Genomic DNA, 25,766 nt, shown 5'->3' with positions numbered 1-25,766 from the left:
AAAAGCACAAAAGACTCTCAGACCATGAAAAACTAAATTCTCTTGGCCTGAATGCCAAGCGTCACGTCGGGAGGAAACTTGACACCATCCCTACGGTGAATCATGATGGTGGTAGAATCATGCTGTGTGGATGTTTTTCAGTGGCAGGGACTGGGAGTCTAGTCAGGATCGAGGCAAAGATGAACAGAGCAAAGTACAGAGAGATCCTTGATGAAAACCTGCTTCACAGCTTTCCAACAGGACAATGACCCTAAGCACACAGCCAAGGCAACGCAGGAGTGGTATTGGGACAGGTCTCTGAATGTCCTTCATTGGCCCAGCCAGAGCCCGGACTTAAACCTGATCGAACATCTCTGGAAAGACCTGAAAATAGCTGTGCAGCAACGCTCCCCATCCAACCTGACAGAGCTTGAGAGGATCTGCAGAGAAGAATTGGAGAATTGGAGAAACTCCCCAGATGTGCCAAGCTTGTAGCGTCATACCCAAGAAGGCTGTAATCGCTGAGTAAAGCGTCTGAATACTTTCAGTATGTAAATGTAATATTTCAGTTTATTTTTAATAAATTAGCAAAGATTTCTAAAAAACAGTTCTTGCTTTGTCATTATGGTGTATTTTGTGTAGATTGATGAGGGAAAAAATGATTTAATCAATTTTAGAATAAGGCTGTAACCTAACAAAATGTGGAAAAAGTCAAGGGGTCTGAATACTTTCCGAAGGCACTATAAATCAGTCAAGGATATTCGTGTTGTAACAAAATTTGGTACACATATTGCAAACACCGTCAAGACTCAACATATGCAAGAACATTCATATGGAACACACGATGGCACTATAATGGGCACCTGTTTATGTCTCTTGATCTGTTTGACTTTGTAACGAACTGCATGCATGTTAGTCACACGCGATACCGCAGACATCACTGGCCCGATTTTGACGAAACTTGGGTGAATGACACTTCTTGCCAAAGAGATCTGTCATGTAAAAATGTACACTGATTGGGCCAAGGGGGTGACGACATGTGTACTGTTGCCTTGTTTTATTTGCTTAGTAAGTTAACCAAATAATAAAATCAGAGGCTAAAGCATCATGTCATAATATTTTTCATACTGCTGAACACCTAAGGAAATACACTAGACCCTCAACAGTGAAGGACAATTCAAATCACCCAAACAAATAAACCGAACAAACCATTAACCCAAAATAGATCGAAACGTACACAGCTGCGGAGGATAATGCTTTACAGTACATTTGATAAACTAACCGTAGACAGATTAATGCCAAGGTATCTTACTGTACAAACACATGGGTGAGAAAAGAGTTATCCTCAATCAGTAGGACAATCATTCCTGGCATTAATTTATCACATAGTCGAGAGTGAGCTGCACATCTGGTGATCATTACAGCTGTGACAACATCCTTTTGCAAAGCAAAACGCTCATATTATGACCCACTGCATATATTGTAATTTGTTACTGCTCCTCTTTAATTACTTGTTACTTTTATCTCTTAACCTTCCATTAATCTTATCCGTAATTTTTGTAACTGCACTGTTGGTTAGGGGCTCGTAAGTAAGCATTTCACTGTTGTATTCGGCGCATGTGACTAATACAATTTGATTTGATTTGAAACTACTGTCTTCATCACTTTGTGCAACAATCATTCTGTCAGGTCTAACACACCACTTGCAAAAACTTGCTGGATTTTAGTTCAAGTTGTATTGATACGTCTCATAATGATGGGGGATAAATTCATTGTGTGTCTGGCTGATGCTGCAATATCAACAGGCAGGCATAGTATGGATAACGGAAACATTAACAATGTATCATACATACATTACGACTATAGCAGTTCTCCAAAATATGCTCTGCTAAAGAACAACAATAAAGATAAATAGATTGGTGAGAAGGAGGTGATGGAGTGCAAGGCGGGAGAGATGGGAATGCAAAAGATTGATATCGCTGGAGAGCCAGGTAGCTTAAGTTTCCTCTGGTTTCAGCTGGAGAGTCCATCAGTGTTTACAGTGAACACAGGGCATCTTAGGGCCTCCCATTGTTAATCTCCATGGCTGTAGGATTCAACAAACACTTCCATTAATCTTAATGGTCTGTCAGCCCATTCCCACATCAGGCTGGAGCACATCATGAATCACAGGCCTCAGACACAAACGTTGCCACATGTTTCCGTGGCGACACCCGAGCCATCTAGGGATAACATTATCAATCGTGTGAAAAGTGCCCTCTGTTGTGTCACTCGATCGGTATCTCTACTCGATTCTGACTCTCGAGAGGTTTGTGTTGCTGTTTCGTGATGTGGTTGACTCACTCTGAGATTTAATTCATGGATAAACATTTCTAGCACTCATACAGGAATCTTCTCTGTCATATTAGTTCACCAGGCAACAACGTCAACAATGGTATACACCAAAACATTATGCCTTCAAAAGTAATACAATCATTTCCCCAATATAAATCTTTTCATTTATGGATTCAACCATTTAATTTGAGACAAACCAGTAGGAAAACCCATGTTTTTACTCTTTATGAGATATCAATTCCCCTCATTAAATTAGCGAAGTAGAGAAGGGGAGCCTCGAACCTACAGTCCGTCGCCAAAACACTTGACTATTATCTGGCCTCAATCCCTCTCTGTTCAGGGGTTCTATTAAGTGCAAGCAAAGACCAGTTATATCTATAGTATCTGCCCCAGGGCAAAACTGTATAGAAGAGGATGTAAGAAAAACACCTTTTCACAACTGTTAAATGACAGAGCCCTTCCTGTAGGCCTATAGCTGCTGATAGACTTATTCCCATTGACTGATAAGGAGCAGCACATCTTTCACCAATTATTCACCTGGAGGGCTTACTTAGAGAGACGCACAATTCACCATTCAGAATCTGGTGTTACACACGTCTATCTGTCTCTCAAGTGGCGTACATGAGATGAGTTTTGGCATAAATAAAGATACTCTGTCAACTGGATGAAGAGGATCGACCAAACCGAATGACTGCATGGGGGAATACAGTGCAGAGGTTGGAGAAAAAGCCAAAGGAATCAAGTAAAGGTCAAAAAAGAAGAAAGAAATACATACACATGTGTGATTGTGAATAGTGCAGTAACTTATTCCACATAGGGCATAAAGAGGAGAGCTGAAGGCAGTGCAGAGAGTTGGTGTGGAGCCCAGCCAGGCTTGGAAGCCGTCCAACTGAAATGATGTAATAGAGTTTTAAGTAGTTCTGCTGCTTTGGCAGTTAGAGAAAAGCCTGTCTTTTTGGGGTGCCTGTGCAGCAGGTGAAACATAACAATCGCTGGATTCATTTCACCCTTTTACCCCCTTGAAGGAGGCCAAGTCGCATCACTGTGAAGGTGGACTATGGAGAGGGTTGCAGCCCCTTACCCCCCCCTCTCTTATTGGTGGGAGTGGAAGCAACAGGCAAAGAGAACTGCAGTCAGTCAGTCTCAGACATGCAGCCTTGGCTCCCAGCCAAGGTCTCAGTGTGGTGTGGTGGGACAGGACTGAAGGAGTTAAATAAAGGTTAAATAAATAAAATAAAAAGGATGAGCTCTGAACAAACACAACTTAAAGATATATCTCTGCTTCCCCCTAGAACTGCTAAGCTAAAGCAATGGAAGAGATTCTAACACATTTGAAATATTATATGGAATATTCACTGAATCACTGACCCATTGTTTAAAAAAAATTAACTATTTCATTTCCCCTTCAAATATATTAGGTAGCACCAAGTCATTACAAAACAATTACAGACAGACAACATGAAAAACTACAAGTAATCTTGTAAAACCCATTGAATTCACAAGAATATAAAACAGCAAATTAAAAACATTGACAGGTCAGGGAATCAGCCTCAAAATCCTTCATCAGTGATTTAAAAACACCAATCGAGACAAGTTCTTCCAGTTTAAAAGTATTTTGTATGGTGTTCCAAGACGATGGCACAGAGTACATAAAAGCCCTTTTACCAAATTCAGTTCGGACATTTCCCCCTGGGTATCACTTTAGATAACAAAAAGCTGAGTCTTAAAAAGCAGGTACAGTTGAAGTCAGAAGTTTACATACACCTTAGCCAAATACATTTAAACTCAGTTTTTCTCAATTCCTGACATTTAATCCTGGTTAAAATTCCCTGTTTTAGGTCAGTTAGGATCACCACTTCATTTTAAAAATGTGAAATGTCAGAATAATAGTAGAGAGAATGATTTATTTCAGCTTTTATTTCTTTCATCACATTCTCAGTGGGTCAGAAGTTTGCATACACTCAATTAGTATTTGGTAGCATTGCCTTTAAATTGTTTAACTTGGGTCAAACATTTTGGGTTGCCTTCCACAAGCTTCCCACAATAAGTTGGGTGAATTTTGGCCCATTCCTCCTGACAGAGCTGGTGTAACTGAATCAGATTTGTAGGCCTCTATGCTCGCACACGCTTTTTCAGTTCTGCCCACAAATGTGGATGTTGTTGTCCTTAAGCCATTTTGCCACAGCTTTGGAAGAAAAATGCTTTGGTCATTGTCCATTTGGAAGACTCATTTGAGACCAAGCTTTAACTTCCTGACTGATGTCTTGAGATGTTGCTTCAATACGTATATCTACATAATTTTCCTGCCTCATGTTACCATCTATTTTGTGAAGTGCTGCAAGTCCTCCTGCAGCGAAGCACCCCCACAGCATGATGCTGCCACCCCCGTGCTTCACGGTTGGGTTGGTGTTCTTCGTCTTGCAAGCATCCCCTTTTTCCTCCAAACATAACAATAGTCATTATGGTCAAACATTTCTGTTTTTGTTTCATCAGACCAGAGGACATTTCTCCAAACATTATGATATTTGTACCCATGTGCAGTTGCAAATCGTAGTCTGGCTTTAATATGGCGGTTTTAAAGCAGTGGCTTCTTCCTTGCTGAGCAGCGTTTCAGGTTATGTCGATATAGGACTAGTTTTACTGTGGATATAGATACTTCTGTACCTGTTTCCTCCAGCATCTTCACAAGGTCCTTTGCTGTTGTTTTGGAATTGATTTGCACTTTTCGCACCAATGTATGTTCATCTCTGGGAGACAGAATGCGTCTCCTTCCTGAGATGTATGACGGCTGTGTGTTCCATTGGTATTTGTACTGTGGAAATTGCTCTAAAGGATGAACCAGACTTGTGGAGGTCTACAATTCTTTTGTCTGAGGTCTTGGCTGATTTCTTTTGATTTTCTCATGATGTCAAGCAAAGAGGCACGGAGTTTGAAGGTAGGCCTTGAAATACATCCACAGGTACACCTCCAATTGACTGAAATGATGTCAATTAGCCCAACAGAAGCTTCTAAAGCCATGACATAATTTTCTGGAATTTTACAAGGTAAATAATCTGTCTGTAAACAATTGTTTAAAAAATGACTTGTGTCATGCACAAAGTAGATGTCCTAACCGACTTGCCAAAACTATAGTTTGTTATGCAGTGGTTGAAAAACGAGTTTTAATGACTCCAACCTAAGTGTATGTAAACTTCCGACTTCAACTGTAGCTAGCTGTATGTATGTGAGTGATAGATTTAAGGTGTGAATGACAGATATACAAAAACACCCACTACATAGCCCTGTAATTTAAGGGTAATGGTAGAGTGATTCACTGCAGGAGCTCAATTAAATGCAGGCTTATTCTCTCTTTCAGAAAGTTGGGCATTGTTGGTTTACACAAGGTATATTTACACAAAACTAGCATCTCAGTACACGTTCAGATGAGTCACGTTGCTAAAATGGAACAGTTTATAAAGCAACCGAGAGTACATTGTCCGACCACGACATGCAATCACACCCATTCAGACAGAACCCATTCAGACACACTGTGGAGGCTGTTGTGCTGCACAAATCCAAGGTAAACATAGAGGATGTTAGGAATGCAGGGTCCATGAAGCAAATGGTTGTGAAGGTAAATTGCTTTCTGTGGGATATCAATGGGTCAAATACTCCTGGATAACCTAAAGACAATTGGCTTAATCTCTTAATCATAAAATAAATGATTGACAAATCTGGTAAATCACATGAGGAGGGAGTATATGCAGATTTTATTAAAAAAAAGTGTGAAGTACTTCATTGTTGACAATGTCTTGCTTTACTTTGTGATCAGACACAATTAATCAGTCACATTCACACTATTATTATTATTATTTCTGCATACATTGTTCTGAGAGAGGAACAGATTTAGTGCCACCAAGTCACAAACCCTTAAATCTGTTTATTCTTCCCACAGGAATCAGTGGTGTGATTTGGCAGCTACAATGACATTGTCATAAAGAAGAAATGGGAAAGTAGAATAGAAGCAAGAACAATAACTTCAATACATAAAGATACATTTATTACAGTAACTTTTACAGCTACTATAGTGACTTAACATTTTAAATTGGAAATTATGTCAATATACAGTATCAGTACTTTACTTTCTGTGTAATCTCGTTTTACAGTGATTCTCTGTAAATCTCTTTAGATGTACAATGTCCTATCAAATTGCAGTGAAAACAAACAAACTTTACGACTGAATGATGGTAAATGTGGATGTTATATTAACTGTAAATACAGTTTATACTAGATGTCATTGTACAAATGTAAAACCAACCAGTCAGCGTATGATCTAATAATAACTGTTGGTATTCCCCAGCCTTCAGAAACAGCCAGTAGTCCTATGGCAGCTCTATTGAATGCCAATTTAATAAAGTCGCTTTTTTTTGGCCCCATGACAATCGTAGTGAATGCTGCCCGGAGTGTTACAAAACAGTCAAGGTTACCCGGGAAACACTTAAAATGACGAGATGTTCAATTGAATAACATTTTTGGTTTAATATCAACAGACTGTTGTGCCAAGTAGCCTAATATTACCTGTTGGTTTGGGTCTCTGTGCAGTATTTAAAGAGCATTGATATTAATAGTGGTAGTGGGAAACATTAGCCTGAGGCTTGATTGAACTGAGCACAGAGACCAAAGATCTGCCAGTGCATATGAAGCTAACCCAGTCTAATATCCACATTACATTATGGCACACTCGATCAGACCAAAGTGCTATTATTGCTCACAGGAGAGGACATTTGCGGAGAATGGTTTCTTTTATGAAGCAGATCGTAAAAAGACAGGGGTACGGCACTTAAAAAATCTGTAAAAGGGACATGTCACAGGAGTAATTACTTTTAGCCTCCACTTTAATCTGTATATAAGAATGTTTACCTTCCAATTACAAAGAAGTAATGGCCATGTTAGATCACAGAAAAAGCTCAAATCTATTTTTCTTGGATTACATTGGGTAAAGCCATTACACCAAATTCAAACTAGCTGGATACGGAGGAAAGAGTAAAAGGAATGGTAAGCACAGACATTCAAGGAAAGTAAATTGTCCTAATGGATGTTTATCATAAGGTACCTATGTCATTTAAAATGTTCATCTGGCTTGAGCAGTCAGGGGATATATATTTTTCTGTTTTTCATGGTCATGGCAGAGCTTTTCAGCTTCCCTGAAGAGAGGAGTACAATAGGTCACCTATACACACAGAGCTCAGACAAACCCATCACTACTCCAACAGCAACACAGAACCAGTCAAACATCACTCCGTTTTACACTCCCATGGAGAGGAGACACACTTATTACGCTTGGTGTTTTGCCTCTTGATCCTTGTAAGACCATACAATATTTTGCTAAGTAAAGATATTCATGATCTCCCAATTGCACTTCACACTCAAATCCTCTGCAATGAATGTACAATTTGTTGAATGACATGTGTTTATATTCCTTAAAGAGTAAATGATTATTACATCAAGTAAGTAGGCGGTTGTTTTCAAATACATCCATTTTTTAAACATTTCTACATTTATTCTGTCATATTATCCAAAGTTAATATGCAATAAAATACTGATACAGATACAGACTTACAGCACAGTAGCAAAATGTGTTGTGTAATTACCATGTAAGTTAGTATGTTTATACAGTACAATATTTGCATTCACCTTTTTGCATATTCATGTAAAGTACAGCCCTGCGTATTTGGAAGTCTTTTTAATACATTATTTTGACAAATCATATTAATTACTACGTTGAATACATTATTAGAACTTATGTTGTGTTTGCAATATATAATAACAATATGATATTTTCCAGTGGCTCACCACATGATAGTTGAACTAGGCTGCACCCAGGCAGACACACAAGTTGAGTGACCACTACGTCAGCAGAGTTCTGCAAATGAAACGCTTCAGGCTTGCCTTTATTCCTTCCTTGTCAAGTGAAGGGAGGATTTGCAGCATATTAAGACGTTTTGATGATCTGTCATTTAGTAATTATGCGTGTCGAGTGGGGGAAATAGGGAGAAGATCCTCATGGAAGAGATGAAAGGACACCATCTCTGGGGCAGAGAACTGAGCTGAATCACAGGATTTCTGCTGGAGTGTGAATTACCCATGGTGGTCTCTTTCCTCCCTCTCTCTCTCTCTGTGAAGAGTCACCGAGTGGCCACCTCTAAGCATGGCAATGAGCTGGTGTGATCTAATGGCAATAAAATGCCAAATAAAACTTATGGACAGCGATTGCCAGAGCCGGAGCCATGTAGCATAATGGATCATTGTTATGGAATGGGTGAAGTCATACCGTATGCTCACTCTATCAGTCCTGCTTCTCTCCACTTTCTTAATTCAACAGAAAGTTATTAATTGGTATCTACGTGTTATGATGTCATGTTTTATTACAGGGCTCTTCTGAAGATGAGACCTTGATCTTAGCATGACTCCCTGTCAAAATAAAACATAGCTCTTTTTGTACCTGCATATGTGCTTGAAATTGATGTGAAGTGTTCACAGATTTCACAACATTATCAACTCCAGGATCGGAGAAAAAAACTTTGATGATCAATATCTCACAACTCTGCTTTGCTCACTGTGGTGTAAAGTACTTAATTACTTTAAAGTACTACTTCCGTTATTTTTAGGGGTGTCTGTATTTTGCTATTTATATGTGTAATACTTTTACATTTACTTCACTTCATTCCTAAAGAAAACAATATTGTTTTACTCCATACATTTCCCTGACACCCAAAATAACTTGTTACATTTTGAATGCTTAGCGGGACAGGAAAGTGGTCCAATTCAGGCACTTATCCCTGGTCATCCTGACTGTCTCATCTGGCGGACTTACTAAACACACATGCTTAGTTTGTAAATGATGTCTGAGTGTTGGAGTGTGCCCCTGGTTATCTGTAAATAATAATTTGAAAAAAGATATCCTTTATAAAAGGAATTTTAAATGATTTATACTTTTTTTTAAACTTTTGATACTTAAGTATATTAAAACCAAATACTTTTAGACTTTTTCTCAAGTAGCATTTTACTGGGTGAATTTCACTTTTACTTGAGTCATTTTCTATCAAGGTAATCTTTACTTTTACTCAAGTATTACAGTGGGGTACATTTTTCACCACTGTTTGCACAGATAGAACCTTATAATCTCAAGGTCATTATTTATTAGTGTCTATATAATGTCAATAATATGGCATGATTTGTAGTTTACATATCTTGATTTGTATTTTGTGCAATCCCTAAACATATATAATGAATGTAAACTTTGTGTAAATTCCTCTGTCTCTAAATGTTGTCATATCACTAGCAGCAACATATCACCAAGTCACATTCTGAATATGTGTTAATATACTTGGTGAATTAAGATGATTCTGATTCTAAAAAATGTGTAATTTAGTCATTAGTCAATAAAACATTAATCACAAACACTTTATAATGCATTCATCAAGCACAACTGCACTCAGATTTTTACAAATAATGAAACAATTAGCTACATACCTTCAAACCCGCATCATCCACGTAACAAATCATGGAAAGTTGTCCTGTCATTACCCATCTTGCGAGCTAGGTAATAATTTGGTATGTTACCCTGATCCTGGGCATAAACTACGCATGTGTAATAATTAATTCCAGACCGTATCAATGGGCAGCTAATATTTAATAAGGAGTCCTAAATCTCTCATCATTAATGTGAACTCTACGCTACTTGTTCAGGATTGTCTTACATCAAGGCTTTTTTATTGTATTTATCCATTATGGGTTGTAAACACATGCGATTTGATAGGATGTTTACAGGTGTGTCTCAGGCCTACAGGTTGAAGTTGTATCACTCACAGCTGAATCGTCATGTGTTATTTCCCTATGTGCATAAAGGGCCAGATTTTTCATCAGTGTTGGTCTTGTGTAACCGCAGAGCGAAGGAGGCCTGAATGTATGGAGCGGTCCTGAGTAGGCTCTTGGCTACAGTGACACACAGCCTGTGCATCTCACCCTCCCTCAGGGCTACTTTCCCTTTCTCTTGTCGCCTGCTCCAGCGTCCCCACCACCACCAGTCCTCTTCAGAGAAACCTCCCCGGCCCTGCCACTGCCAGCACCAGCAGCGCCGTCCACGGTCCACCCTCCGCCATCCTCCGTCACCCTGGCGTCGCGTGACATTCTTTCCCACAGGCAGTCACATAGTTCCAGCGTCTCCTCATGCGAGGGGGGCCTGGGACCTTGCAACAGGCGGGGGCACTTCAAAGCCAGCCGGCCCACAGCTGCAGCCTGTCGCTCCAGCAGCCAGCTCCAGTTTGTAATCATTATTAAAGGCTTGACCCCAGAGGCATCTTTGCCGCTGTTCGCACCCCTATCCTCCCCCAATAGTGCTGCAGAGGGCTCCTATAAAGGCGACTCCAGTTACCCATCAGTCGCCTGGGGGGGGCCATGGTATGGAGCAGGGGGGTGATGGGGGGGGGGGGGGGTGCCATTGTTTGGGCATGGGAGGGCAGTGCCCACTGTCCAGGAATTTCCCACCTGTAGAATCCCATGTTCAGGTGAGGCCCCAGCTAAACGAGCTCTGTCTCAGGTCTGACACCGAGTGAGGAAAAACCCTAATGTTTGATGGGCCTAATGGTGGTCATTCATAATACTAAACGTGGGTGAGAACATGTCTGGTTCTGAGAGTTGTCCTTGAAACAACAAAGCAAAACAATAGAACACGTGTTGTGCACTCATGATGCCTTTCAAGTCCAGGAAGATACAGAGAAGTGGAGGGGTCGACATCATGGCTGACCCTGTGCCCCAGTGTGGCCCTGCACTCCTATCTGCATGGCCGGGACTGTGGAGGCGGCAGGCATCTGTTATTAGCGCGTTAGCTCTGGTGTGATGAAAAGGAATTTATAGATTACATTTGCATCCTATATCAGTGCTTGGGAAATCTGATCCCCCCCCCTTATTACAAGACAATATGCAGTCGTTGCTGCTGGAGCTTTTCTGCTTTCCTCGTTAGTCACTGCTAAAGCCCATGCATTAGTGGTTGTTTTGGAAACCAGTGGACCCCAAACACCACCCACCTATTGGCCCAATAACATCTCACCTGCTCTGGCTACTGGTCACCTCCAGTGACCCCTTCCATTGGCCATCGTCATCATTTGTGTACCCTGCTGTGAATAGGCCTAAAACAGCCAAGGCATCCATAAATGTACTTTCCCTATATACGTGTCTCATACATCCTTTGTTGCCTGTGTTTATCGCACAACTGCATGCTTCCTGATAACAATCATTAGGACCAGTGTTCAATGCCCTCATGGTAGCTTGAGGACATATGGGCCAGATGGTGAGCCGTTAACAGCTAGGATGTAGCAGTCTCGCCATTCTATTCTTATTCCACATGTCAGATATTGATGTAATATCCTTGAGTCACTAAAAACAACAGCAGCAGGTGTCAAATAATGGCAGCCTTGTCAGATGAGTGGGAGTCGTCTTTCCAGGTGTGCTGTTGTGGTAACAGGGTACATGGACTTTGATAACCATTCATTAAAGATTCCATGCTGGGTACGCCAAGCAACTGGAGCAATATTTCCCCCACAGCAATCCACCCTACATATACTACAATTAATAAGTCATTGGTTTTATTGCTCATCTTCCTATGGATGATGACTCGACTCATGGCAACTGACATTCTATAAACCCAAATCACGTTTACTGCCGTTTTATTGATCTATGCGGAGGAAATAAATCCTAGAGAGATGACGCTGTTTCCATGTAAAAAAAAAAAACTACATGCAACAAATTGTTACTTGTCAATTTCATTTTCGGTGAACCATTATAATTTGCCTTTTGAAACAATAGATATACCTATCGAAACTTTACATATAGATTGGATGTCCAGTGATCTGTCATCAGGAGCTTAACTTAGAACATCTTTATTGTAGACTGTGAAGGCTTGTGCTTAACTGAATAAAGAGCCTCTTCATCATCTCCAAAATTCAGTAGACCTCCAGCCTTAATCTTGACTGCAACCTTTGACCCCAACTCAACTTTCCAAATGAAAAGAACATCTGACCTTTCATACAAGGTCCATATCCAAGGACTTATAATGCACTGGGTATTATTATTCTCTATGAAATTGAATATGCAGCCTAAGGTGAATTGTATTGTTTGGCTTAAAGAAAATAATGAATACAAGGAAGTATGCCTTCTACAATTACCATAGCCCTTCAATATAATGACTATTATTTGAATAGATAATTCCTCTGGATAAAGCCTCAACAGAGTTATCTCATTAGCACATTTCATTATGGAATCTAAACTGTTTACATAATCTTGGTGTTGTGGGATTAAATTATTTTGCTTAGATTACAGTTATGAAAATACAGATAATGTAATCAATTAACAGCACAAAGTAGAACTTCACATTATGTTTATACAAAGCAATAGCCTCAGAGCTTTGTATGGATTATCATATTTGCAGTTAGATGCTATCTACAGACAGCCATTAGGTATGATGTACCACCGGTGCTGAAAATTCCCATCATTGTTGATCTATGGTTTGTTGCACCATATCTGTACAAACATACCTCACAAAGAGCCATTGAAGACTGATAATGAAAACAGAACTAAAACAAAATAACACCCAAATTGCAAATTAGTATGCGTCATGAATACGTATCATTCACCATAGTAATGCCATGCAATGATAACGCCATAATGTACTCTGGCAATGATGAGCACCTGGCGATGTATTTTATAGTAGTCTGACCCTGAACCAGAGGCGTCACTAGTGGGGAGGATCAACCAGCACTGTGGCCAGAGATGACAAAGCTTCAGCAGGGTACTGGGGTACTGGGGGTGGGTACGTGGTACTGTCTGTCTATGGTATGGATTCACTCCAGGGCCAACAGTGACATTTCCTGACAGATGCAGAGACAGTCAGGCTCTGTCTCTTTGTCCACCTTCCCTTTTGTTTTGTTGATTTGTTGATTTTTGGTTTCTATACGATCAGGCCCCCTGAGCTCTGAGTGGGGGGGGCACTAGACATAATATGGTGGTGGTGATGGATGAAAGGGGGGTGGACAGGGGTGGGGGGTAGGAGTGTTGGCTGAGAGGGGCACACTGTAGCAGGATGCCAAGCATGGCTCAGTGGTCCCAGCGGCACGAGCCTTTGACACTTAACAAGCACCTTCCAGTTGTCCCTAGCCTTGACCCTGTCTCGTCTTAAGACACTTATAGAGCTTAGACAGCAGGGAACCTCTGGGGCATTATCAATTACACTCTGTCGTACTCTATAAGAATATCTTAGAATACTTTTTTGTAATGTGCTTTAGGTCAGTTAACTTTTAATTGAACAAGTATCAACTCAAATGTGCATCAAGCGTCTTGGATAAATTATACATTGTTGAACTGAGCATCTTGACCAGTCTCATTAAGAGAGTTGAGCTGTAATAGCCTACAACTACAATGGTGACATATCACTCGGAGGGTGGGCTCTGGTGTGTCAGACAGACAGACAGACAGACAGACAGACAGACAGACAGACAGACAGACAGACAGACAGACAGACAGACAGACAGACAGACAGACAGACAGACAGACAGACAGACAGACAGACAGACAGACAGACAGACAGACAGACAGACAGACAGACAGACAGACAGACAGACAGACAGACAGACAGACAGACAGACAGACAGACAGACAGAACCCTCTTTAACCCCATCTCTGGGGATATGGGTGCTACTTTTAACAGCCCCCCCCCCCCCCCCCAGGCCAGGGCAAGGATATGTCTCAGCCACAGCCTCCCGTTACAAGGCCTTAACAGGCAGTGCTTCGGAGTAACAAGGACACATTCTATGGCTTCTTGCAGTCCTCTGGGATGCAATGGATCACGTACTAGAATGCATAATGTAGACCGCAGGGGTGGTAGCTAAGTAAGAACCAAAAAGGTGTTTTGAATTCATTTGAAAAAGTGTATTAAAGGGTCATATAAGGTTGTGGACCTGTGAAATGTACAACTGGAACACATCCAAAGGGACCCTGGGAGCGGAACTTAAACAGAGCCTATCGTACACTATCAGGGACAGAGCCTATCGTACACTATCAGGGACAGAGCCTATCGCACACATATCAGGGACAGAGCCTATCGTACACTATCAGGGACAGAGCCTATCGTACACTATCAGGGACAGAGCCTATCGTACACTATCAGGGACAGAGCCTATCGTACACTATCAGGGACAGAGCCTATCGTACACTATCAGGGACAGAGCCTATCACACACTATCAGGGACAGAGCCTATCGCACACTATCAGGGACAGAATGTGCCAGTGTGGACACACGTTGGGTAATAATGATGCAGCCCAATGGCATGTAGAGTAGAACAGGGATGACAAATATCACTGTTTGTGTTTTAAAGTGTTTTAGAGGCCGTTCAATGTCCGGGCCGACCGTTGCAAGTCACAACCTGAAAGGCCTTTTGTTTTATTAATATTTCCACACAAGGAAAAGAAGAAGAACCCTGCTATGCTAATGTTTTTATTGCATTGGTTATGTGGGATACAGCCAAAAATATCACAAGGTGTTATTATTCCAACCAAAAGGTATATGTACGCACTTCAAACCACAAGACAATACATCATTCAGGAACATAAAAGGTTTGGTTGTGTTGGAAAACATTAATGAGCCACGCATGACAAGAATAACAGTATTTTATGAATATTTGCAATTTAGGTGAGGATAAAGCAGAGTTCATGGAACAATGTTAATGACAAATTGTAAAAGATAAAATAAGTAACCAAAGTCTTTGAGCTGCGATCTTCTCCTCATTCAAAGCATAGTGAGTTATGCATGTGTTATCTATTCTGAAGGCATTTGACAATTTTACTGAAGTTTTTATATCTAGAAATGTCCATCATCCTTTCCCAAGCTGACACATTAAGATCAGCACTCCACATGCTGGCCAATTAATTGTGGATTCCATGGAAAATGTGCTGTCCCCTTCATCTACTGGCAAGGGAATGTACACAAAATGTGCCACATGTGTTACGTGACCCTGAAATGTGCTTTGGAAATGAGGCTTTTAATGTTGCTCTAATTGGGGGGCATTAATCAATTTCGCTCCATCAGCAGAGAGAGGCCGAGAGGGCCTTCCTCCTACCCTTAGTCCAGCTCTCTGCCCCTGGACCAGCTGGCTCATAACAGCACCATGCTCACCCTCAACAAATCACTTTTGACTCCATCCATCAAAGCAACATTAATATTCCAAACCCGCCCACCACTATCTTGGACTCTACTGTATGTCTTAATTACCTTGGGCCGTGCCAGGGGAAGGCGACCTCACTGTATCAGCTCTCTCGTCTTGTCAGTTACCAAATACTTACACTCCATCAGGGACTTGTGACTCTTTCAGGCTCACCCTCGTTCGCATTGGGTAACAGGGGCGCAGAGGCGCAGGGGGCTTGGGTATCAAAAATCTGGGACAATGGCAACAACTGCACATCTAATTTAGCCCCTTGTTTATCGTGAGTTTGTAACAGGATCTGGCCTACGATTCTGGGGAGCACAATGGAATGGCGATCAGGGAGCTATTGTTTTTCAAGCTAATTAGACCTCAGGCATGCCTACAAATCCTCCGAGGTCTGTCCCCAGAGTCAAAGGACGGCTAAAAGCGGCACCGTTAGAAAAGAGCCCTACAAGTCCATGTTATTTGGGGATGTGTTATGTGACGGCCCAGTTATCTGGTCGTTATATGGTCTGATGAGGGCAGGCCCGTGGATTCAACAGGGCACTTAGAGAGAAGGGTTCCACATCACACGGCAGTTGTTTTTGCTTTTAGGCAGGTTTAATGTGGCCCTCTTAATCTTTTTTTGTGTACTGCCAATTCACATTGTCCCGTCGAGGACCGTCACTTGAGCTGAGCAGGGGACTGTGGCCTGTACACTTTTCCAAATTCATATATGAACAGCCATTGTCCTTCATAATACTTCTAAACCAATCAAATAAAGCCTCAGAACAAAGGATCATAATTAGTCTATTCTTAGAGGAACGCTTATGCTATTAACATGTTATGATTAGCTCAACAAGAGTAGTCCAATAAATGTGAATAATTTTACTCTTGTACACTTTAAATGACTATATACGTAGATCTATTGTGATAGCTCCCTTATCTATAAATGTGTTGATTGAATCATTCTACACTTGGGTGGGAAATGTTACAGCAAAATAAAGCTGTAACCAACCCAGTTTTGTTGAAACAACCTCTGACCTTAAAACATTAGCCTCTGACCTGCGACAGGTGGAGAGAGTGTCTTTCCAGAGAATTGGACGAAGTGTGAGGGGCCGCTAGCATCTCCTCTCAGCTCTCTGGACAAATATTATCATTTTGCTGAGGACTACCGAGACGAGGATGGTGCAGACTACATGTGAGGTCCAAGAGCACATGTTCTCCTAGAGTGAATGATGTGTCTGGGCATATAGAGCGTCTAGGAAGAAATGATCCACCATGCAAAACAACCCAGACACCTGTCTCACTTTCAGTTGCACACAGTACACACAAAGCCATCTAGGAGTGTGAATACTTACACAAAATCCTGTATAATACTCTTGTGAACACAGTTGCTGAAAACAGTAGGTCAATTAGAGTAATGATGAATGAATAATGACACTGTGATATAGCAGTAAGACGTTATAGAGCAGTAATATATTAGAGGGCAAATAAATGCCTAATTTACATGCTAGCGTAGCACATTGGGTTGTGTGGAACTCTCTACTTGCCCTACCAAATAGCTAGCTTTTTGCGAGCCGCGACTGTTAAGGCACAGGGGAAGGGTGTTCACGTGTGCTAGCAAGGCAGAGGTCCTGGGTTTGATACTTGGTTACAGCCGAATCAGGAGGAAGTAGTAGTCGCTAAGCAAGCCGTGTGTTATCTGTTACAAATGGTCGCAGATCTGCAGTTGCGCACAGCTCAACGCTGGGGTCGCTGTGGAGTAAGTTTGGGGTGTGAATGTAGCAAATGTGGATGTGTGAAACTCACTCACCCTGAAGTGTCCCCATTTACGGTGCCCAGTAGCTAGATTTTCTCATGGCATGACTGGCATGACTGGTAAGAGGCTTCAGGAGGGTCCTTCTGTAGCTCAGTTGGTAGAGCATGGTGCTTGTAACGCCAGGGTAGTGGGTTCGATTCCCGGGATCACCCATACGTAGAATGTATGCACACATGACTGTAAGTCGCTTTGGATAAAGCGTCTGCTAAATGGCATATATTCTTATTATTATATTATTAGCAAGGCAGCGGTCCTGGGTTTGAACCTTGGAGTGAGCCGAATCAGGAGGAAGCGGTACTCCCGAAGCAAGCAGTGTGACGTCCGTTAGCTTCAGCATGTAATGTATGATTTAAATGTACTTCTTTTTCAATCAAACAACATCATTTCCATATAATTCAAATGGCTAATGTAACCAGAGAATGAACTTCCCTTTTGATGAAATCTCCTCTCCGTCTCCTTATCGTTCTCCCATTAAAACAATATATCTTAGACAGACACTATGTACTGTGTTATAGCAGTTGTGTGTGTTCATACCAGGGCTGAGAGCTAGGGACCCATTGGCTCAGTACCAAATGGACAATCTTTGATGTGCAGCTGATGTAGGATCTTAATTTGAGCCAGTTTGCTACAGCAGGAAAATACTCCTGCAACAACAGGACATGATATTATGTGGATTATAATTAATTTACATTTTTGCAGGGGTTGATATATTATTCGTAAGGGAACACCAAGTCTGAAATGTCTAAGTGTAAATTGCAAACTTTAGAAGCCTTTTTAAACCTCAAATAAACTACACATTTAACATTTCCTGTATTGCTGGAAAGTTCACCTGCAACAGAGTGATCAAATTAAGATGCTACATTTGTAGTTGTTCTGGGTCCAGGCTGTTGGGCAGCTAAGAGGAGATCAGAGAAGCTTTTCCAATAGGTGTTGGCAATCTCTCTCTGGTCGGTTCGCATCGCGGGGGGGAATGCTTGCAAGTGGCCCTTGGAGACTCTGCCTGACGTGGCTCCGATGGCAAACGAGTTTTGTGGGGAGGTCAGGAAGAGTTCCCAGGCCAGCAGGGCCAGGCCAGGTGGCACATCACAGCGTCCCACTGCGCTGCTATCCCCAGAATGCGACACTGTGGCGTCGGCAAGTTTGCCTCTGATCAGGACGGGAGGGGTCGGTCAAAGAGAGGCTCGCCAAATGCTGGGGACTTGGGCGCTGACTCGATTTGCAATCGTAGGCTGTACAGTGTGAAACAGCCATTCACTGTTTCAAACTGTCTTTCTGAATGTAGTCTGGACTGAGGCAAGTAGGAAAGATGTATTTAATTTCATCCCAAGGTAAAGAAGAAAAGTAAAGACTCTTGTTTGGGTTTTTCTTCAGCTGTCTGTTCTTTCTTTCTGAATATAATAGCATGTACACCATTTAACAGACACTCTTATCCAGAGTGAATTACAGGAGCAATTAGGGTTATGTTTCTTGCTCAAGGGCACATCAACAGATTTTTCACTTAGTCAGCTCAGAGATTCTAAACAGCAACCTTTCAGTTAGCTGCTAGGCTACCTGCCACCCATTTTATAGCCTGCCTCAATGAAAATGGCAATCATTGTGGTATATTTAATGACATTTGAATGCACATATAATTAATACAAAGAAAGCTATCAAGATTAAACAATTTGTTTAGCCATTTTAGGCTGTTCTAACACAATGCTGGTAATGTGCTTAACTTAATGACATCAACATACTAATACGTAATCTCTACTGTTAGGAAGATCTTAAAAAAGCAACCGTGGACACAACACTGAGAAGGATCCATTGAATGGCACTGAGGTAGGTAGATGTACACTGAGTGTTAAGAACACCTGCTCTTTCCATGACAGACTGACCAGTTGAAAGCTATAATCCATCATTGTCCATCATTGTCACTTGTTAAATCCACTTCAATCAGTGTCGATGAAGGGGAAGAGACAGGTTAAAGAAGGATTTTTAAGCCTTGACAGTTGAGACATGGATTGTGTATTTGTGCCATTCAGAGGGTGAATGGGCAAGTGCCTTTGAACGGGGTAGTAGAGACAGGCACACCGGATTGAGTGTGTCAAGAACTGCAACTGCTGGGTTTCCTGTGTGTATCAGAACGGTCCACCAACCAAAGACATCCAGCCAACTTGACACAACTGTGGGAAGCATTGGAGTCAACATAGCATCCCTGTGGAACACTTCGACACAACGTAGAGTCCATTCCCTGATGAATTGAGGCTGTTCTGAGGACAAAAGGGGTGCAACTCAATATTAAGGTGCACCTAATGTTTGTACACTCAGTGTATACTGAGATATCAAGAGAGTGAGACACAGACACTCCAAGATAATCTCACACTGGTGCTTTACCATTGCCCTCTGCTGGAGGAGCCACAAACCTCATGTTTTTGGATGAAAATCACAGACATAAGAACAATAACAAAGACTTCACCGAAACTGAATCCCCATATTTTCTCTTTCTCTGACTAAGATACCCACACATGACCACACCTGTCAACACTACAGGGCTCAGTTTACATGGGGGCCATTTGTGTTCCCTCTTTCAGTTGCATATCGTCATTTTTTAAGAGCCTGTAGTCCATTTCGGAAAAGGAGACTAATTAGCTCACTTACGGCCCACAAAGTGACTCTGTCATCTAGTGGCTATTGAGAAGAGAAGAGTCAGCCCCGTGCTACTCCCAGCTGCTGAAATACATTATTGTAGAAAACCCTCTGTGTCTGACCAGCTGTCTCATTAGTTTCACGGCACAATCCTCCTAAAGTCATCCAAAACCACACGCTTTAAATATGGTAGCCTGTCTGTCTGACCGTTGAAAGTCACGCATCAGGTGCACTCACTGTACTAAAGGCCCTATCAGGTGGCTGCTGGGGGACTTTTAGAAACAGTGAAGTTCCTGTGGGTGGGTGACAATGAAGGTGTACCCAATAGGAAATGTCTCATCCTCAACAATGATCATTATCAGTCGGCATATTTTAGCTGTCAAGCCATGCTCTGTTAGCCTGCCTGACGTGGTACAGAGCAAAGGAGAGCTGACAGGAGTCCATTTGTTGATGCCATGTTCGCACAAAAATTGGTGTGCGCTTTGATTGGTTCTCCCAATCAAAGGGAGGGGGGGGTTGAGACTAATCCAGTTGTACTGGATGGGGGTGGAGCTCTGGGACAGTCTATGTGGGTGCTTGAGTGAGAAAGACACAGAGGAGAACCAATCATTGAAAAAGCACATCCCCCTTCATTATTGACACATCGAAGACTTTGAGTTTGATGTCAGCCAGACTGATGATCTATATGATCGATGAGTGGGTCTACTTTAGTCCATTTGTTATGTATCACCTATGTTGGCTGGCTAGCCATATATTGTAATTCTCAGACCAGACACATCCATAGGACCAGAGTCTTTAAGGGAAGCAAAGTCTTTGGACTGTGTAGTAAAGCTCTAATGTACTCACTGATTTTCATTTGCATATACATGCCCCCAGTGAATAATTCACACAGATTTGTCAGTAAATAACACATAGTTTTTTTCTGCAGATTGCTCATTAGTGTACAACACTGGCTATAATATCATCTGGGCTCTGCTGAGTGAACAGCATTTGTTGTTTGTGTAAACAGATGTGTGGCCTATTTACACCTGAGCAGTTAAATTAGGAACGTACACCTCCAGAACCAGCTAATTCGCTTATTTATTTTCTCGTGGAACATTCATTTTCCACCATTGTGTGCACAGCAGAATGCAATTACCCTATTGTGAATTTATACTCCTCTCGTCCTAGACTCACCCCATACAGTTCTGTGCAGTGGCATTACAGCTTTCTTATATGCTGCAATGCTATTTCTAAAATGTCCATGTTAATCCTTTCTCTCCCCTTCATCACATGGTCTATATCCAGTATTTTCCTAAAGTAATATTATGTTCTACACATGTTAAAGAACTAACAGATATACACAACAAGCCTCAGTTGATTTCCACAGAGATCAATTGACGTTTACATTGTTTTCCCACACAGAGGTCTCGACAAAACCATCCAACAATTTCACTCTCCTTCCCTCTCTCTCCCTTCCTCTCATTCACAGGTAAGATGGAGATGAGAGAGCGATAAGGGACGTGTTGTGCTGAATTAATAGTGCCAGTCTGGGCTGACTGATCCAGGGAATGCACTGCCTCTTGCACACAACTAAGGAATAGCACCATCAGAAAGGTACTGTTGAATTCAGTGAAGTGTTCCAGCACAACTCTTTGATTGTGTAACATAGCGAGAAGCAACCATGCTGAGAGTTGAGTTGTCACAAGCTCTCTGATTCAGCTCAGGAGTTGTTTTACAATGTTAAAAACACATTTGTCAAGTGCAATGTTTATGGTAAGAGGGATGCAAGCACCTTTAGAATTTCTAACAAGAAACTGACTTGTTTTTCTCACTTCGTGAAAATTTGATTTCAGCACATACACAATTTGTCCGTGTAAATGTATGTGAGTACTTATAGCGCAATATGCCACTCTCTGAAATGTCAAGTGGGTTGTTTGCTTACTGTAGTTGTGAAGCTTCCTTTCAGTTTCAGGCAGTCAAATTCAGCACTTCAACCGGTACTCATTCACTGGACACTTCTTCCTCAAAGATGTGAGGATGGCTGCCTGTTATTGTAACTCACTAACACGCTTTATTGACCTTGATCAGGTCTCCACTTTAAGCTGAGATAAAAGGCCAGATAACATGCAAGCAGCAAATGATTTATTCCTGCTCCCCCCCCAGTAAAGCTGACAGCTATTAAATGATGATGTTGTAAAAGCGTTAAGATCCTTAGCGAGCTCCAATAAAGCAGATCCTCCACCAGTCATGACCACTGGTTAATGAGCTCTGTCATATACTCGTGTGACACAGGACGTGAACATGGTCATGTTGCGTTTATATGTGACTGCAACATGGTTTGTTGTTGTGTTTTGGTCATACAGCCATATAGGTGTGACACAGGTACATGTGTAAGGGATAGTTAATTGGTCAATATCATTTTCTCTCTGCTGACCCAGTCAATGAGTGAACAGAACCAAGAGGTTCTAATAAACCCAGGTCTGGTACCAGAAACAATACATTGGGTGAAAAAAAATGATGACCAGAGTTCAATATTCAATATTGATGAATCATGAAGGTCATGATTATGGCTGAAGAAAATGTAATGGTTATGTTAACAATGGTAGAGATTAGTAGTGACTGGTTCAATAGAGATATTGTCTGTGTGTTTAACCAGGGCTTTGGAGCTTCACTACAATATGGACACTGGAGCTATGGCTTCTCGGCTTAGGATGGACTGGGTAAAATAGAGAGAAAGCGATAGAAGAGAGAGAGAGAGCTATGCCAGGAAAAAAGCAAGGTTTGGAGCGGATTCAAATCTGGACTCAGTATCCTGGCCTCTCCAGAAACAGACACAGTCTTCAGCAGTGTCCAAATCCTCCATGCTGGCCCTGTGTGTCTCCACACTGCCATCCATGGCTGACTCCCCTTGCAGCTGTAAGCATGAAACATTGCCTTACTTTGACCAAGGCTTTATCATGCATTGCTCAAACCTGGCCATACTGCATTTAGCCAGGGAGTGATAGGCCTTATCTGTAAATGATTTCATTATTCCCTTACACTCCAGTAGATGGCACTAAAGCTGTGTCAAAGAGCAGAGCTAAAATGAGTGTGCTGCCGGGCAGATTGCCCCCCAGATGGAGAGGAAGTGGGTCTGATGAGCAGGGTTTTCACGACCACTGACAGGGTGAGATTTAGATGAGTGGGTGGAAAGGGAGATGTTGTGAGAATCGGAGGGCTAAAGTGCCCCCCCCCCCCCTGCTAACAATATTTACTAAACGTCTGCTGTGTTCTGCAGATTGATCTGTTATTTATGTAACCATGCATTCCCTTTAATGCCATCCTTTCACAAAGGCCTGGGTGTATTTTTACGTGTAATACCTCACGTCCCTTTTAATCTGGGATCCTCTTAACAGTGTGCATCTATTCTAAACGCTGCCATATCCCTAGCTCTAAGCTCCTTAGTGTGAAAAGATACACAAATACGTACATTTTTGTTTTTTTCCATCTTCCTTTCTTTCTCTCCCTGGGAGACACATTTTTATGTCCAATTGAATGCATTGAAGGCTGAAATTGATCATTGTTCAGCCTAAGAACTTCCTTTCCATTTCATATAGGCTACAGAATATTTTTGGTGAAAATATGCCACAGTACAAAATAAGCCTACATGCCTAACTAGTAGCTAGTATTGATAACTAACTTTAAAAAAATCTGTGGGCAAGACAAAGTATTTTAATTCCATTGAACAGGGTATAATTGGGTAATTGCTTTAGGAACAAACTATTAGAACCTGTATCTGTCAGTGATTGGCTACTTCCTCCACTGTGATTTCCAGATGACATTGCTAGAGTAAGTTGTTTTTATTATTTTTGAAATGTCCAGACGGTTGACGGTTGAAAATCATGCGTCCTCCGATACACAACCCAACCAAGCCGCACTACTTCTTAATACAGCGCGCCTCCAACCCGCAAGCCAGCCGTACCAATGTGTTGGAGGAAACACCGTGCACCTCCATAGTGCGCACTGCGCCCGGCACAGGAGTCGCTGGTGCGACACTAGGCCAATTGTGCGTGGGCGCGAACCCAGAGTCTCTGATGGCACAGCTGGCGTTGCAGTACAGCGGCCTTAACCACTGTGTTTAACCACATTTGATTTATTAACCTGTCTCCTCCACTTCATCTACATTGATGGAAGTGGATTTAACAAGTGACATCAATAAGTGATCATAGCTTTCACCTGGTGTCACGCCTACTCCTGCCCCCTCCCTCTGGCACTCGATGTCGCTGGTCTGCTAATTACTGTTCCTGGCGACACACAGTGCGCACACCTGCTCCCCATCGTTAAGCACACCTGGACTTCATCACTACCCTGATTACTCTTCCTTCATATAGCTCTCAGTTGCATTAGTCCTCAGGCAGTATTTATTATTTTTTGGTTATGTTCTGTACGCAGCGTCTGATTTGTATTATTGTCAAGTTTATTATTAAACTCACTGCTTCCAGACCCCATGTGTAAACGTTACACCTGGATTCACCTGGTCAGTCTATGTCATGGAAAGAGCAGGTGTTCCTAATGTTACTCAGTCAATGCTAGCACTTGCTCATGTGCAACAGTGTAGAACGCAGTAAAAGTACAGAAAAAGCACAAGATGTATCCACAAAGAATGAGACAGGCTTTGGTGACTTCCCTGCATATTAGCGGAGTTATCTGGTGCAAAATGTGACGTGCTTGGTTTTCCAATGGGTGCATTTTGCTGTTGAATATGCCTGCATAGCAGGAGCACAATAAGGCATAAACTTCACATTCTGATTGAAAATATGTATTTTCACTTTTCAATTACCGCTAGCTCAATGCCGCAACCCATCTCACGCATCGCTTGCCAATCCAAAAATGGAAGGAAGCGGGGGAGAGATGGTAGAAATAAGACATAAACTACATGTGTCCTGCCAAGACAAAATGAGAGATGGTAAGCTAAATATTTCCATGACATCCAGGAGACTATGAGAGCAGGGTTGTCAGTGCATCTGAATGGAATGCAGTCTTAATGCAACATCGTTGTCCAAAAATGTTGAAGATGACTGACTGGCTCTCCAAAGTTAATGTCTCGATTAAAAAAACTCAAAAAGCGAGAGGCGGATAGATAGGCCTGTATCTGTGTGCATGGAGAGCAAAGACCCTAACAATGAAAGTTTAACCTAGTTTCTTTAATATCAAGAATATTATCAAGACATTCAAGAATATCAAGAAATTCCTGCTGTGCGCCCACTGCCATGTATACACTACAGTGCAATTAATGCAGATTGAATAAGGTCAAACCCATGTGGAGCTAAACCCCGATTGGCATGTAGCCAACTGTACAGCCTGGATAAGAGGAGACCTTATTTTCCCTCCGAGAACGTGGTTTAGAAAATCTACTTTCAGTGTTTTCTCTATATGCATTTTAGCAGAGGGACACCGCCACCACTCCATTTAAAAAAACTAGATATATGCCCCAGGACGACACCATCTGCTGCACCCCCCCCCCCCTGCAGGAAGACCCCGCCCGCAAACTCTGCCCCTGCTGCTGAAAAAAATCCTCAGGGAAACACTGACTTTGGTACTACATTGGTATTCGTGACAGAGATTTGGGCTAGCTTGGGCTGGCCTGCACCATAGACCTAGTCTAATGCTTTTAAACAAACTGCCCACCTCAATTAATGCATTTATTAGCATGGTCTACAGTTCCTCAGAAAAAGGATTTGACAGACTCAACACAACACTTACAAACAGTTATCCTTCCCCTCGTCAACAACATTTATCCAAATTGCTACATTTGTACATTATTTGCAGGGAAG

The sequence above is a fragment of the Oncorhynchus gorbuscha genome, linkage group LG13, assembly GCF_021184085.1.
Source record: "Oncorhynchus gorbuscha isolate QuinsamMale2020 ecotype Even-year linkage group LG13, OgorEven_v1.0, whole genome shotgun sequence".
NCBI classification, from domain to species: Eukaryota; Metazoa; Chordata; class Actinopteri; order Salmoniformes; family Salmonidae; genus Oncorhynchus; species Oncorhynchus gorbuscha.
The sequence above is the reverse complement of the archived record's forward strand: the minus strand, read 5'-3'. Positions refer to the sequence as shown.